This window comes from Protopterus annectens, chromosome 1.part0 (assembly GCF_019279795.1).
Source record: "Protopterus annectens isolate FY-2018-M chromosome 1.part0, PAN1.0, whole genome shotgun sequence".
In the NCBI taxonomy this organism is placed as follows: domain Eukaryota; kingdom Metazoa; phylum Chordata; order Ceratodontiformes; family Protopteridae; genus Protopterus; species Protopterus annectens.
The window spans coordinates 1,477,534,043-1,477,544,365 of NC_056725.1; the positions used below are offsets into that span (position 1 = coordinate 1,477,534,043).

The window sequence follows — 10,323 nt, forward strand, 5'->3', positions numbered from 1 at the left end:
TTTGGCCAACCAGCACCCTGTGCTGGTATCATGAACCAGTGCACCACCCCCCAAAAAAGCAATTTACCATATTAAGACACTCACTACATTGTCATTGTAGTGATTAGATTATTACAAATCCACATACGCCACCCCCAGCTCTTTCATTGAAGAACAAAAAAAAAAAGGATGTTCCTTCACTACCCCCCCCCCCCACTCGCCCAGCCAGTCAGGTCCCATTTCTGCACCCTGCACCCCTGCCCACCTTGAACCCATTTTATTAAAAAATAATAATAACAATTTGATCTTTTAAACTGTAGCAAACAGTTGCTACCCTTTATACCCTGTCTGCAAAGAGCACTACATTGCTCATGTTTTAATTAAAAAAAACGTCTTCTAAACTGTAGCAAACTGCTTGCTACAAATGTAGAAAACAGTTGCTGCAGTTTGTATCCTGCCTGCATGAAGAGCTAATGTACTCATGTTTTAGTTAAAAAATCTTCTTATAAACTATAGCCAACTGCTTGCTACAAATGTAGCAGACAGTTACTACATTTAATTCCCTGCCTGAATGGAGTCCTACAGCACTCAGATTTTAGTTTAAAAAAATTCTACTGTAGCCACCTGCTTGCTACAAATGTAGCAAATACTTACTATTGTTGATCCCCTGCTTGCATGGAGCACTACCGATTTTTTAGAGAGTTTATTTAACCTCTCAACATGACCTCTCACCCTGCCCTAGCTATTCTAATGTCCACACTGAAAGCAGTGTTAGCAAAAAAGAAACACTGCATTCTGGCCAAGAACAGACAGCATACAAAGGTGTACAACTAGAAATATTTATTGTTAAGCATGTTCATCTGTTATAATCTATCAGAATTCATCAGAACATGTTACATTTTAAAAAAGACCATTTCAATAAATTTAAAACAAGTCACATGACTGTACTCTAAAATCAGCTGAACTAGTTAATAATGAATGCTTACAAAATATTCTAAATATGTAAAACTACCTGTACAAAAAATAATAAAAGCAAATCCACTCAGTAAATCATATCAAAATCATATCAAAGTTTGGCTGCTCATAGTCACATCAAGCTACTAATAGAATATGGTCATTCAATCCTGGCTTTTGTGCTGCATAAAAGTTAACTTCCACAACAGTTGTGTTTATACAAGCTTGTTTTCCAAGTTTCAACCTCTACTGGGCATTAGCAACTTTCTAAATATAAAAAACAAAATATCTTAAAATTAATATTTCAAAGTATGATAATTTAACTTCTTTGAAGTGTATATAAATGGCCTGTTTTACTGTGATTTGTTCTGATGAAGTCTGATTAATAATAACAGATGAAAGTGCTTAGCAATAAACATATGAGTTCATGATATGGCATTGGTTTGACTTTTTTTATGTCATTAGGTACTTTCTGACTTTTTACATATTTTTTTTTTTATTTATTTACAAATATGTAGGAGGATTATTTTTTATAACAAAGAAAATGTATTTTTATATAAGTTATATCATACCATATATTAATTATTGTACTGTACATATTCTGAATATTGGATTTTCTATTCAATTAATTATTAATGTCTTCAATAACCAATTCCTCGTATAAAGCATAATCTAACACCTGTTTTTTTTTTTGTTTTGTTTTGTTTTTTGTTTTTAGCAGGTAGATCTGTGGTTGTGGGCAGAAAAACTTCAATTAAACATGCTTCCCACTGGACACAGTGATGGACCAAATGCCAGCCAGCCCAAAGAATCTAAGGAAGACCGTGAAGAACGAATTCTTGCCTTGCTAGGCATAATTGGGACAATTTTAAACCTACTGGTAATAATCTTCGTTTACATATATACTACGATCTAGACATTTACGACAAACACAAGGAGAAGACATTCTGGAATGGACCTGAAGTTGGAATATTCGATGACTTTGCATAACTTTTAAACTCTATCAAACCTAGAGTGTCTATGATGCTAAACAGGCTCTGTTCAAAACATTAACATTTCCCATTGTTTAGTGCTTAACAGAATTATAAATAATGTTAAAACTACTCATTTACTTGATCATTCATGCTTGTATCAAGTTTGCAAAGCTATAGGCATGCATGAATATTTCACACAAATTACTTTTCTAAGCCAGATGTTTACCAAATCCTTTATAAAAAGAAAACCATGAGGTGGTAACTTTTCAAATGGGCCACAAAGAAACAAAAATGACTTCTGCTGTGAAACATTGAAAATTATAGTACATGTTATTTCAATCAAAAATTGTGTAATGAAAGATGAAACTTTTGAAGATAATGTCACTTTTTATGCTTTTTAAAACTACACTGCATCACTGATGACTGCTTCTTACATTTTCATAAATGAGCAAGTTCCCTGTAAAAACAGAACTACTCAAAAAGCACAAAGGTTTGGTCACTGGAACATGATACAGAAGTCATTATTTAGAAAAATGTGTCAACCTTTGCAGTTTGATGCTGTGGCATTGCTAATGAGTAAAAGTGACAAAAGGCCTGATTTGGGAACTACAGCTACCAATCTGACTGCTGGTGTACAACCTCCAGAAGCAATCTGTGGTCACTTGTAAGATGTAAGGTTATAAGAGAGTAGAGCTTGGGAAAAGTAAATGATCTGTCACGTGGCAGTATTAACTTGTATGCTATGGACAGCATATCTGACGAAGGTAGCAGATGTCTTGTAGTTCTAATTATTTCAAACTAAGTGTATGACACAGAGTCAAATGCTCATATTTTAGAGTTTATGTTTACATTTAATCTGGAATTGCGAATGCCTGGACAAGTCATGGAACCTGGACAGCAGCTGAAGAGACTTCAAGTGGATTATGTTTTCTCATTCTGGATCCCATTCTTTTTAAAGTATATTTCCCAGGATTAACAGATTTACAATGTCACTGTAACATAAAATACAGCATGTGGTCAGTTATGATCTGTTGCCATTGCACACTCGGTTTTATTGTTTATAAAATGTGAATAACCATATTACAAAGATCATTTTAACTTATAGCTTTCATTGCTCCACAATAATAACTGTATTAATAATAATAATAATAATAATAATAATAATACAGGGTTTCCTATTGAGGTGGATTCTGTTCAATATATAGTCAGTCCAGAATTTTTGGACAGATGTGATGATTACATTACAATAAGATAACATGTTAATCACATTAACATTCTAAAGATACATATACTATATTAAATATGTTTTCTGTAAAAATTATATTTCTTTGTATTTTTATTGGTGTATTTATTATGCAGGTTATACATAAGAAGAATGCAATGCTTTTGAGCTGTAATAGCACTATTTATCAATTACCATTGTGTAGCAAAAAGTATGGGTGATATATGGACTTAAATGACTTAACATTCTTCAGAGAAGTGTTATTCATGTTAAAATGGGAAAGTAAATGTATAAGAAATGAAAAAAATGCTTTGCCGTGTCTAAAGTAGTTATACAAATGAGCTATGTTCTATGCAATGACAGGTTTCTCAGATCATTTAAATTCCAGCCAAAGCATTCTATAAATAACGGGGCCATTATTCTAATGAAAGCTTGCTGTTTTGTTGTGGGAATGGCTTACTTAGTTCTTTGATTCTGAACTAGGTACATTGTTTTCATCATTACCAAGTAAATCCTTTGTGCTCCAGATTTTTTATATAAAATATGAAAAGTTCCCAAAGATTGTGCGCCCTCTGTGTATAGAATTTTGTATGACAAACTATAATAACATTCCATAATTCAGTGTCACTAAGGACACATGGAACTGTCAGACTGCCAGAGTACAGATAAGGCACAAGTGATAGATTGCTAGCATGCTCTAAAGGCACAATCTTATTAAAATGTTACAGAAGTGAATAAACCTGTGCAGAGCTGAATAAGAGTCAGCGATCAAATCATTCCGTTGTCATATGTATCACACATGTAAATGGCTTAACTATGACACTCATGCAAGTGCATACAAATAAATGTCTTGAAAACAATTGTTCTTACAGGTTTGTAGAACTCTACAGAACATGTTGATTATTCAGAACATAAACAGCCTCATTTGATAAAAGTATGTATTATAAAACACTGCATTGCTTCTGTGTCCTGCATGTACTACTATGAACTGCTTCATATGCACCAGCCTTAGTATATGCAAAACCATTAAATTGTGATCAGCCCTGCATGGAGCTGAAAGGAAAGTTATCACCATTTATTTTCATTTACTATCACACAGTCAGCAGATCCAGCAGTCTTCCATTATAAATGCATATCTACTGTATGAGAAATATTCTATTTAACATTTTTGTATGTTTCTTTATTCTGCCTTGCTTTTGTACTCTGCAAATGTAATGTTATAAAAGCTTCTTATAGTGATGGTGCTTCTTTCAGTCAATTATTCTTCTTTGCAGTTCTAAACCCTGAATTTCATGCAGTTTATACAAATGGGCACAGAATATTGTACTGTGTCACTGGCATTGTCAGTGCTAAATGTGTTGCATGTGGTTAAGTAAGCGAGACATTACAACATGCAAGACATTACAACATGCAGAACACATCTGAGTCTCTTTTATCAGTGTCCAGTTGTTAAGAGCAAGTGGTCCCATTCTGATATGTTCATGATTATTCACATTAGCTCCTTTACTTGTTAATAATCTTGAACTATACCCTGTTACTATTTATATGATTTTCATATTTAAAATGTCACCTAAATAAATAACTTACATTTCTGCTAAATGTTCCTGACTGTTGTTGTATACCACATCAGTATTAAACATCACAAGGCAGATTACTCCTCCAAAGAATATGTATTTCATGACATAATTTACAGACATCTACTAGTTGACAAATATCAGAAGTGTCCCAGTTGGCTCTCCTTACTTGCATTTATTTTAAACCAAAATGTTTTATATTACTTACAGGTCAGTTCTTGCTCAATCTTTACAATGAGTATCATAGAATAAACACATCACATTTTATTGTTTTAAAATAAATGCAATATTTAATCAAGGAGCACTTGTTCATTTTTGTAAGTTTCACAAGACACTCCTGTTTTACTGTATAGAAACCAATATGTCTGTAGCTGAAAGAAGAATAATCTTGTCTGCTTGAAAATGTTGATGAGATAATTTCTGAAATAGATTGGCCTGAATTTGTACAGTTCATTTCACAGCTGAGCAGATAGCACTGTGAGAAGTATACAATTGTTTACTGTGCACAAAAACTACTAATGAAGTAAAAATTAATTATAAGTTCTGAAATGTCATTGCTACTGATATATCTAAAACTGTCATGGAATGTTCTTTCACTTTCATTGAAGAACATAAAAAACATACTGAAGAAAAACATGTATGCTCCAAAAAGCTTGCTGTTGACATGACAACCAAGTAAATTTTGAGAGGTCAATTGATAATGAAAAGTGTAACTAAATTTTTGAAATAAATTATCAGAATGTCACATTCTTATTTTCATAACTAAAACTGAAGCCATATCAGATAAAGTGTAATCAGAGAATCAGTTCTTAATAGATGTCATTGTACAAATTTGCATAATTTTAGATAGTTACCATACTCCAGATTTGTATAGCACATTTTTCATCCAATTGATTATGCTGAAGAATTTTGTCTAATGCCTGAAATAATTCAAATAATTCAAGAAACATAGATTTCATTAAAATTTGAACCAAAGGTCTTCAGTAAATTATCTCACTATATAATGATACAACTAAATTCATGAGAAGTATGCAGTGGAACCAGATGTTTTATTAACAGCAGAAATTAGTACAAATGTCTAAACCTGGACATAACTAAGATATTTTTTATGAATTTAATGATGAGTAACTTCCAGTGCAGAAAGGTAATGCACATGGAAGGATATTATGTAAATGAAAAAAATATTATCAATTGGTAATAAACGATATATGTAAAATGTACCTGATGTCATGTTTAATTATCAAAAATAACAGCTCTTTCATTTGTATCACATAATGTAGTCATGTTGTCCTACCAAAGCATTTCCATTATTATTATTATTATTATTATTATTATTATTATTCACTTTTTTTTTAGATTGCTTGGCCTGAAGATCAACTTATTTAAAAATGTGCTTAAAGCTAAAAGTGAAATGTTGTTAATTATGTCAACGTTCAATCCATGCTAATAGATCAATACTACAATTTTTGTTTGTTTGCTTGTGTGCTTCCTTTTATTTGTTTTTGTGTTTGCATAAATACTGTATATAACACTGCTGACTGGACTCCAGAATGCCTTGAACAGAGCATATTATTAGGGACTGTTTAATGGGATTTATGCATATTTATTTATCTTTTTTTTGGGGGGGATTCCTTTTTATTAGCAAAAAATTATCTATGCACATTTGTATATTCTTTAAGTGAACTCCCCTCCACTCAGCCATACAGCCATACACAAACACCCACAGACACACTTCCATATACATCTACATGCATATACAGATGCTTGCACAAACATACACAAAGACCAGTAATATATCAGTTAAAATATCTGTATTCAAAATGTACTTGACCAGGCTATTAAATTTTCACTAACAAAAAACATTGTGATCAGTTTTGCTTAATCTATATCAATGGTATCATGGATGGCATAATATAAATTGTACTATTCTTTGTAGTGAGATCCAGAGCTTTGAAGATACTGAATCAGAGAAATAATTAGATGGTATTCAGACTAACAAGATGGTATGGTATATCATCCAATAGTCTAAACCTCTCCCAAGCAAATAAATGATAGTAAAATCAAATAATTCATTAATTTGTTCACCCGTGGTCCAGATACCAAAGGGAAAGAGAATAGCTGGGAGAAATGTTGATGATATCGGCCATCGGCCACTAAACCTCATGTCAAAATCACCACATCTGGTAACCTGATAGTTTATTAATGCACAAAAATTCTGGACAATGACTGATACTCTCTGGCCTACTGATAGTTGTAGCTATAGAAAGAAAAAAATTTAAATAAAAAAACTGCAGTAAAAACTTGTCATAAAAACATGAACAACTTTATTAAACACTCTGGTACAATCGGTAAGCCCTTTTCTTCAAAAAGAACTTCTCCAGGCCTGGTTCCAAACACAAAATACTTGATTTAAATACTTGCTCAAATCAAATCACATGACCCTTCAATGTTTTAACCACTTCTTGTTAAGAACCACTTTAAAAATTTCTCTGTCGTTAATCCCTGGATCCACTCCTGCATTTAACTTTATTTGCCAGCAGTATGCTTTTCAGTTTAAATCATTTTCAGCATCCCATCTACCAGAATAATTATAAACCTGATCAATTACTGAAAAGTTATAATCCACTCTGGCATTCTGATGGCAGGTTGCTACATGTCTTGCTAAAGCATTGGTCAGCTCTAGCTTTTCAACTGCCCTCAAATGCTCATAAACCCTAAAGTGGAAATTCCACACAGTTCTCCCTATATAGAATGTTGGACATAAATTGAACAAAGAAACATAAACTACAAATTTTGATTTACAATTATAACTACCTGATAACTTAATACATAATTCCTAGCTATTATATGAATATTAATTCCCTCCATTATATACTTGCAATAATTATACTTATTACATTTGACCATACCTAAATTGCTGTTTACACTAACATTATTCCTATTGATATAAAATATTCTTTCAAAATTTTCCCTCTTTTTGTTACAAAAATAGACCCTTCACCTACTAGTTTACTAGAATCTAGAAAGTTCTGTAGGAACTTCCAGTTATTAGTAATAATCTTTTTGATACTAGTATCATCCACTGAATTTTCTAAACTACAAGTTAAAGTGAAATCTTTTGTATCATGATTTTTCATTTCATTATTAGAACACCCAGATTTCCTACTAACTATTATTTTGTCCATAGCTTCCTCTAGTAAATACCTAGGATAACCTCTGACTTGAAAGTTATTTTTCAAGACTTCACATTCTTCTTTAAAAAACTATCTTCATCTGTAAGCCTATTGATCCAATCAAATTGACTATTAACTATGTTCCTTTTTAACCTAGGTGTGGCTATGGGGGTGGCTATGGCCCCTAGTTATGCAAATCTTTTTATGATGAGTTGAGAAAGAGAATATATTTTAAAGTCCAGATTTGCAAACTATGTAATTTTTTATAAGCATTTTATACATGATTTGTTTATGTTATGGAATGGAACTGAAGGGGATTTGATGTATTTTTTTTTTATTTATTTAAATTCTGTTTCAGATTTTTTAAAGTTCACCTTTAATTGGGATAAATAGTACATTAATTTCCTGGATTTCACTGTATATAAAAGGGCTGATGAAATTATGGTGAAAATTTATAAAAAGATGGTTCAAAGTAATAGCTACTTACACTACAGCAGTATGTATAATGTTAGGTTAAAAAGGAACATTTTTGTGTTATGGCTCAGCCCTTATGCAGACAGGGAGATGATTATTTTAGGAAGTTATTACAGCTTGAGACTAAATTTATAATCAATTGTGGCACTTATTTCCAAAAGATTTAAATCATGAAGTGAGTACTTACATTGGGTAAATAATTCAAATGTATTTTTGACAAACATCTAGGAAGTTTTATATGGTTGTGCATTATCGTTTTTGTGCTCTTACTGGGGAATGTTCCTATATCAGTTAATTGATGGAATTAAGACAATTAAGTAATTAAGATTTAGTATAAAATGCATTTGGTTTGGTGTGTAATTAATTCCCTTTGAAGGCTTACAGCCAAGTTGCCAGGAAGCACCAATAAAGTCTCTGGAAACCATCTGTGCGTCTCCAGTGTGGACTGCATTTTGGTTCAACTTTAATCCAGCTTTCTATGTGTTTTTCATCATTAAAAAGGAACATAGTTAATAGTCAATTTGATTGGATCAATAGGCTTACAGATGAAGACAGTTTTTTTAAGGAAGACTGTGAAGTCTTGAAAAATAAGTTTTAAGTCAGAGGTTATCCTAGGTATTTACTAGAGGAAGCTATGGACAAAATAATAGTTAGTAGGAAATCTGGGTGTTCTAATAATGAAATGAAAAATCATAATACAAAATATTTCACTTTAACTTGTATTTTAGAATATTCAGTGGATGATACTAGTATCAAAAAGATTATTACTAATAACTGGAAGTTCCTAGAGAACTTTCTAGATACTAGTAAACTGGTAGGTGAAGGGTCTAGTTCCATAACCAAAAGAGGGAAAAATCTGAAAGAATATTTTTTATATCAATAGGAATAATATTAGTGTAAACAGCAATTTAGGTATGGTCAAATGTAATAAGTATAATTATTGTAAATATATAATGGAGGGAACTAATGTTCATATAATAGCTGGGAATTATGTTATTAAGTTATCAGGTAGTTATAACTGTAAGTCAAAATTTGTAGTTTATGTTGCTTTGTGCAATTTACGTCCAGCATTCTATATAGCAAGAACAGTGCGGCGTTTCCACTTTAGGATTTGTGAACATTTAAGGGCAGTTAAAAAGCTAGAGCTGACCAATGTTTTAGCAAGACATGTGGCATCCTGCAATCAGAATGTTAAGAGTGGATCATACATTTTCAGTAATTGATCAGGTATACAATTATTCTGTGAGATGGGATGCCGAAGATGATTTAAACTGGAAAGAATACTACTGGCAAGTAAAGTTAAATGCGAGAGTGGATCCAGGGATTAATGACATAAAAAATGTAAAGTGGTTCTTAACAAGAAAGGGTTAAAACATTGTCATGTGATTTGATTTGGGCACATATTTATATCAAGTATTTTGTGTTTGCAACCAGGTCTGAAGAAATTCTTTTTGAATGAAAGTGCTTACCAGCTGTACCAGAGATTTTAATAAAGTTGTTCATATTTTTTATGACAAGTTTTTACTTCCATTTTTTATTTTAATTAAGTAGTTTATGTGGTGTTGTTCTTGCCATTTTTGATTAGTCTGTAGAAAGAAAGTTAAGGTAATGCTGAGTATATCATTAAGGCTGAATCTAGACTGTCCTGCTTAGACATTAAAAGTGTATTTTCATGCATTTAATGCACACCTTCAAGATATTTTATAAAAAACACATCAAAGAAAGGGTTTGGTCAACACATTAAACCACACACCTAGAGTTTAATATATCTAAAACCATGCTGGTTAGAATAAAGAACATATTTTGGCCTAATACTCTCTCTGTTGTGGCATGCATACAGTAGAAGCAACATTATCTTTAAGGAACCTGCCTTTTAGTGGGTGCTAGCAAATAGCATTGGACTTCACCAGTGCATATGTAAAGTTTTCAGAATGCTGCAATGGTCCCATAGTTTGATAACCATTACTACAGAA

The 10,323-nt window shown here is 32.1% G+C and overlaps 1 long non-coding RNA gene across 1 annotated transcript in view; it reads left to right on the forward strand.

The window, feature by feature from the left end:
• The window catches only part of LOC122798592, an 882,597-nt gene extending 876,674 nt beyond the window's left edge, over window positions 1–5,923 (forward strand). Inside the window, exon 2 of the long non-coding RNA XR_006364284.1 lies at window positions 1,652–5,923. This is a non-coding gene — a long non-coding RNA (uncharacterized LOC122798592). The remainder of the gene's footprint in view (window positions 1–1,651) is intronic.
• The last annotated feature ends 4,400 nt before the right edge of the window (window positions 5,924–10,323 follow it).